Raw genomic sequence first — 7,597 nt, 5'->3', positions numbered from 1 at the left:
TTTATATGTTATTTATTTGTCTTATTTGCTCTTTGCAGACTGATGATGCACAGATGTTTCATGTGCGAAACGTTTCATTATAATAAACTTCATCCTTTTACAACTCTTATCATGGACACCCTCTGAAGATTCGTATATATATATATATATATATATATATATATATATATATATATATATATATATATATATATATATATATATATATATATATATATATATATATTATTATATTATTATACAAAACTGTTCGTATTACAAGGTCCGATATCTTGCAGGCAACACTAGCTGGTGTTAAAAACTAATAAAACAAGCTCTGGTAGTAGCAACGCTTTATCGATGTACCATATGATTTATACAGTGTATTCTATACACAATTAGTTTTTAGAGACGACCCTTCTGTAGTTTGACTTATTCCTCAAATTATCAAATAAATGCGACATGTATTCTGTGAAAATCCACAGCTATATTTATGAGTAAAAACTTCGTTTTGAAATAAGTAAAAAACTGTATTGTTTCAAAATGCAGTTTAATTCGTAATGTGGAGTTTCACTGATTATGTCCGGTTACAGTATATGATGCTCCATAGATATATCATAATTTCATGGCATAGGTTTTCCAGATGAAAAATTAGAAAACGAATTTCCTTCATTTTGTTTTACGAGGCCTGGGTTAGGACAACATTAGGTTCTGTGTCCTGTCGTTCTCTTATCGAAAAGATAAATTACTCATTTATGTCATCATCGGCGGTCATTGTTTTGTACTTTCAAGAAAGAAATAATAATTCATTCAAACTTAAATAAAATTTTAAAAACTAAAATTTTGCCTATTAAATAAAAAACACAGCAAAATTTTATTATTTTCCCATGTAAACTACAGTCGTCATGAAATTCTGTTTGTGTGTCTTTAATCAACGAAGAATAACCACAATCTGCGAAGGGTATTCAAATCAGTTAAAAAGATATCTAAAAATCTTATCATTTTCTAATCATGAGAAAGTTTTTCTTGTTCCATTTATGAAAAATAGAGAGAGGTTTGCTTGATAATGTTATCTAAGCAGAATCTAAGGTGAATTCTGGTGTCCGTAGTAAAAGAAGGGACAAAGGGGTCCAATAAGAAAGTTCTTAGGATTTTTATATACGGTGACCAGGAGTTAACAGCTGAATCAGAGGAAGAAGTGGTTCTAGTGGGAAGGCAGTCTTTTGAGGAAGCAGAAGATTGTTGACATCTTGGCGACCCACTAAAGTCTGAAACTCTTTTGAAAGGGCAGTAAAAATAAGAAAAAGCAGCACAAATAACATAATCTTGGATGAAGTGGAAAGAGATTTTCAACCTGCCCATTGATAAGACTTAAGAGTATTCCACTAGTAACGAAACAAAATACCATGGAGCATTGCTGAGGTCTTTACTTACAGTAGAGGAGATATGAAGATCACGAAGGGGTTTGCCAACAAAATGCCGTGACTCGTGGCTGTAGAGTGCGTTGAGGAGATCAGATTACAAATGGGGAAGTTGCTGATAGATTTGGCGCCCAGACACTGGCGAAGAAAAGGTATAAAGAGCCAGTTGGTGAGGAGGAAAGTAATAGATGCAGTAGGATATCTCGGAAAATTCCAGAGGAAAAGCACATGGACTAGTCACGAAATCTAGGTATATGGTGCACAGACATGAGAGAAAAACACTGCCGGCAAAACGTTACGGATGATGTTGATAATGATGGATATTACGCTACTTTGAAAGGTTTATGGTCCGAAAGCTAACTATAATTGAAATTTAGACTTTAAGTATATTTTGCCTGCTTATAATTCTTCAGCTACTTCAAAGTCACAGTTCTTAGTCGGCTAAAAAAACTACTTAGTATTCATGCGGCGACGTTTAATTCAAAGCAAATGCCCATTCTCATATCGAATATCCATCTATCATTGAGGGTCAACACTGCCATAATCGCTGATCCCGCACTTTCGTAATTTTCACGCCCTCAGGAAAATACACGAATTTATTGGCCTATAATATTCTAGGATTTCCTAAAATATCTTTTCCTTTAGAATCTAATATCATCCCTCAACGTTCATTCTTGATTCCTATAGCTGTTGATAGCCATTGGTCACATACGAGTCGATGATATTTCAAATGTCTTTCCTCTGGGTAGGGGTGAAACAATGACGAAAAGTCTTGAAAAGTCAAAGCTACTGATTCCAGCCAAATTTCAAAAAGGACAAGAGAGAACGGGTACCTGTCCCTATAAACTTTCACAGTTAATTGGTATTTGTTCATGTTAAAACTAGAGTGTCACACAGACCAGATGTTTTATTTCTAATGACCGACAACCTTTGATATTTGTTTGCTAAAGCGTATAGACTTTTCGTTAGTATATTGCTACACTTCTTTATTAGGTTTAGAGATTTTAGTTCTCTTATCTGTATTTGTTGCAACGTGTTTTATAACTTGTGATTATATGGTAACAACTCACGGATACGAGAGATACGGAACTGAACAGCACAAAGTTGTCGAGAATGGAACAGAATTGAATGTTCAAATCCGGAAGACGGCACAAGGCCTGCGATGCAACTGGCTATTTTCAATTAAATAATATCATCAAAACTTACCGGTAATTGCACCTCTTATGTGACCATTTTCTTTCTTAAGCAAAAGCCTACCGGCTGGCTGTGCGTACGAGATTATAGACATTTACACTGATGGCGGTATGGTACCGGGAAAACAAATCCAATCCGTAATTTTCAGTTGAAATTTTTTGCCAACAGATTTCCAGCTCCTGTCGTAGGTGAATGCCCTGTCCACACTGAAGGAGGCAAACAAACACTTATTGATTCTATGTTTCTCTTTTAGTGTACCGACATCTGCCGAGAATGGTAGACCCTCAATATTCCTTGGATGTTACTGAAAATATCTTGTCCAAGAAAGCACGTATGTAATTTATTTGTGCTGTTGTTTTATCTATTTAGCTTTTCATCCGGGTTTTACTTCATCAATTTAGTTCTGCGTCTTTCTTCTTCTGGAGGCTAATTGTAATATCTTGGCTTGTTACATCAGGATAATGATTTCATAATAAGAATAATTGATTGTGATGAGACTTTACGTTCGTGACTATATCGTTTAGTCAAACCACCATTATTTCTCATAATAGAAAACGCCACTTACTAATGTGTGTCCAATTGATCCTTGTTTACGATCTTCAAATTATTTGAGGAATTCTATAATGAGCAGCACCTGGACTTTCATACTCACCTCTGTAGTTATGTTCTATAACAATCTTTGAATAATCTTTGACATCTTTTGTGACTGTTAAAACGTCTCTTGACGGTAGGGTTATAAAACATAATTAGATTTCGTAATAAAATCCTATTATCAGCAACTGGGACATTTCAATTATATATAACTTTCCTTTGTATAACTCCAAGCATTCATTTAGCTTTAAATATATGAACACGCCATCATATTTAGCCACTGCGAAATCCAACAATTTTATCAGCCCAATTCTTATCTACTAAAGCAAAATGAGTGAAGTATAAAGATTATATCTTTGCAAATATCTTGCTCTTGTTTCTTTTTTTTTATGCTTTTTACTGAGACCCTTCCTCCGCCCACCCCAATGGCCCCGTTTCCAGTCCGGTATTTCACATGATTATCAGCAATCATTTAAACCCTTAAATATACGACTTCAGTGCACCAACCGTTTCCTTACGATTGATATAGAGCCGCGTTCGATTCCCTGGACTTTCAGACAGAAGAATGATACCATCTTGTTATTGTTAAGAAGAAGAATTCTGCGATACATTTCCTTTTCTTTGTCTTTTTCGGTGTAAATAATCGTAGATCATACATGAATGGAAACAGGACAAGGGAAATGAAATCAAATCCTACTCGATAATCTTCATCCGCGGACACGTCCAATCGGATGCGTTGTCTCGAGCTTTCAGAAGTGGTACCTTCTCCTGCTCCAGAAAGACAACCAACCCAATGGCGCGTAAGAGATACTCCGTTTGTCATTACCAAACGCAATGCGGGCTAGAAGAGCATAAGAGTTAATGCGGACGATTTAGGTAAGTGTATAGGCAAGTGAAGAATAGCCCTTAACTGCAACTCATCTCCGATGACTTATAGATCGACTGAGCGTGGTTCTCCAAATGCACATTATGCTTGCGGAACTTATGACAGGGTGTTAAGTTCGACGCGGTTTTATTTTTTTATCTTTTTATTTATTTATTTTTGTTTTGACCATGTAGATGGTAAGTGATTTATTATCAACTCCGTATTGTTTCATACCTGGGTCTTGCTCCTTCCATTCCAGCAGTTCAGAAATCCAGCATTATTAGCAAAAAGATTTAATGAAAAGGCTTTTTGTTAATAACTGAGAGAGAGAGAGAGAGAGAGAGAGAGAGAGAGAGAGAGAGAGAGATCCATCATGTATCTTCTGCATTTAATTGCACTTGATTCACCGAGCGCAGTTAAGAGTCGCGTACTCTTAGCTTACGTAAGCTACTGTTTTGTTCGCCTCTCTCACAGGACTCCATAACGCTTGCATAAGGAGTTAAGGAGCAGCATTTCCTGGACGGAGACAATACAGGGAAAGAAGACAGCTTGAGATTCAAAACCCCGGGAATTGAAGTTCCGAGGAACACTAATTTGAAAATAATAAGCAAAGAAGCTCCGCACTAATTTTGCGGAAGCCTTTGAACATTCACTCCGGCTTTTAAAGGACACAAATTCTTGAGCTCCAGACTTGAAAGAGGAAACTTGGTAAAGGTCCTGTTTGTATAAAAATCTGAAATGGTCGTTCGTTTTGTCACGTCTAAGCATTTGGGAACGTTTAATAACTGGATTCCCACAATATATATATGATAAAAGACTGAGTCATACAATTGTTCTTCCCTGAAGCATATGACGTATAACGCATGTTAACGACAGAAGGTTTAAAAATCTCAAAAACCGGGGGATCGGTTTAGGAAAGTTTAATTAGAAAATCCTACGACAGTTAATCAGAAAATTTCTAAAGAATGAGTTATAAAGATGGGGAAGTCAATGAATCATTGAAAAAACAATTCAAACATCCCAAGAGAAACAGTCCATTAATTATTATTAATTATTATTAATTATTATTATTATTATTATTATTATTATTATTATTATTATTCAAAATGTGCACACATTCCTTTTGAACAAGACAAAAAGTTTTATTTGAAACAAAAGAGAGAGAATTATAATACTACGAAATTCTTTAGGCATATAAGAAGAAAATGAAGACAATCAAATATTCCTGCCAATATTTAAATTCTCATATCTGCATGGTATATATATATATATATATATATATATATATATTATATATATATATATATATATATAAAATGTATAGAGGTGTTTGTGTGTGTTCGTTGACCCTTATGGAGGGGAGGAGAGGTCGGTTTTGGCGTAACAGTAATTTTGATATCACTGTTGTTATGTATGTATGGTCTGTCAGCCCCTTTAAATATGACGTGGGGTAATAAATCAGAAAGGGACCAAATGTACGCGCAATATTAACGGATAAGAAACCACCTCGTGAATGGAGAGCAGAGCGGAGTGGCTGATGTTGCAGGTGACCAATTGAGGATTACGGATAGCCAAGAAAATTGCAAACTCGAGTGTTAAGGGTTTGAAAGTGTTTGTAAAAGGAGAATACTAAGTAAGTCAGCGTGAGCAAGAGTATGGTCAATATGGTTATGAAAATAGATGGAAACAAGAAAGACGGATCCATGGATTTGAGCGTGGATGGTGGACAAATGGAAGAAGTTAATTTATATTAGCAACAGTGAGTCAATGTAATGCGTGACGGTAGGATTTAAGAAGAGGTGAGATTCAGAATAAGTAATGCTAGAAAGGTAAAGAGGCTAATCGAAAGATATACAGGACCTATGGCCGGCAATGTTGGAGTTCATGAAGTGATTTATGGGTGACCTATCCTTTATGGAGGTGAAGTGTGAATACCGAATACGAATAAAAATATATACATATGTTGAGTCTGTTGGGATGAATTATTTATGTTGCGTTTGCTTAGTATGAAAAAACTGAAACTGTGGCTGTTATGGAGAGATGAAAGAAAATATTTAAAAGGCGTCTGTGGAAGAGTTGATATGAGAGTATTGTGGTCGCTTGCATATCAGAATAGTAGTACCGTCATTGCACCTGCAGGCATTACTTAAGGTTCTTTGCAGCGTGCCTTCGGCCCCTAGCTGCAACCACTTTCGTTCCTTTTACTGTACCTCCTTTCATATTCTCTCTCTTCATCATACTTTCCACCCTCTCCTAACATTTGATTTATAGTGCAACTGCGAGGCTTTCCTCCTGTTACACCTTTCAAACCTTTTACTGTCAATTTCAGTTTCAGCTCCTAATGACCTCATAGGTCCCAGTACTTGGCCTTTGACCTAAATTCTATATTCAACTCAAATCAGAATAAAAATAAAGGACAGGAGTTTGATGAAAAGAGTATATATTACAATATATATATATATATATATATATATATATATATATATATATATATATATATGTATATATGTATATTCTACGTAACTTAAGTAATTTACATTTAAGGTATAGAGAATTCGATTTTCAACGATATTTGTGACCATAAAAGTCACGCCCGTGAAAGTAACAAAAACTCATATATATGTGTATATATATCAATTAGTTTTTGTCCCACTCGCGTGACCTTTTCTTGCCCACAAACGGTATGCCACAAATACCGATTAAAAGCAGTTTACGATACCTCGGGATTAACTACCCGATTATCAATTGAGATGGGTGAAAATCAAGTTGGGACGGTGGAAGACTGACAGTAATATTTTTCAGCAGGTGTGGTCTCCCTCTTTCCAAAATGGAGTTGCTTTTGTACACCTATTCAGGGATGCCATGCTGTGCATGGCTTACTTTTATTCTCATCAGGTTATCATGCGCGCGGAGAGGCTCTAGCAAAATCTTTCTGGCAACCCTTTCAACTTGTTCAGGAGTTCCTCCGATCCTCAAGGCTGAGACGTGAAAGGAGCAAACAAAAACTGCTGCTATGTTGTTCCATTCATCAGCTCCCAGGCCGGCAGCTGTTTCAGCCATTGACCCATCAATTCTTTCAGAAAACCGGATACGTATCACTGTTTGAGTCTACTCCCTCTTGGCAGGAATGGGTTGTTGGTTTATAATTTTATATATATATATATATATATATATATATATATATATATATATATATATATATATATATATATATATATATATATATATACATATATGTATATATATATATATACATATATATATATATATATATATATATATATATATATATATATATTTACCAGCATTAAGCTACAAATGTCCTTTAATATCCAATTCGCTCTACCTCGGAAGTATTATATTTTCATAAATGTTAACCGGTTAACATATATGAAAAATATATTATTTCCAAGGTAGAGCGAATTGGATATTAAAAGGACAATTTTGTAGCTTAATGCTTGTATAAGAATCACGGTGATGTGATAAAATTAATTCAATATGTGTAAATTTAATATAATAATATATATATTATATATATATATATATG

Source organism: Macrobrachium nipponense, chromosome 6 (assembly GCF_015104395.2).
Source record: "Macrobrachium nipponense isolate FS-2020 chromosome 6, ASM1510439v2, whole genome shotgun sequence".
Taxonomy (NCBI): Eukaryota; Metazoa; Arthropoda; class Malacostraca; order Decapoda; family Palaemonidae; genus Macrobrachium; species Macrobrachium nipponense.
The sequence above is the reverse complement of the archived record's forward strand: the minus strand, read 5'-3'. Positions refer to the sequence as shown.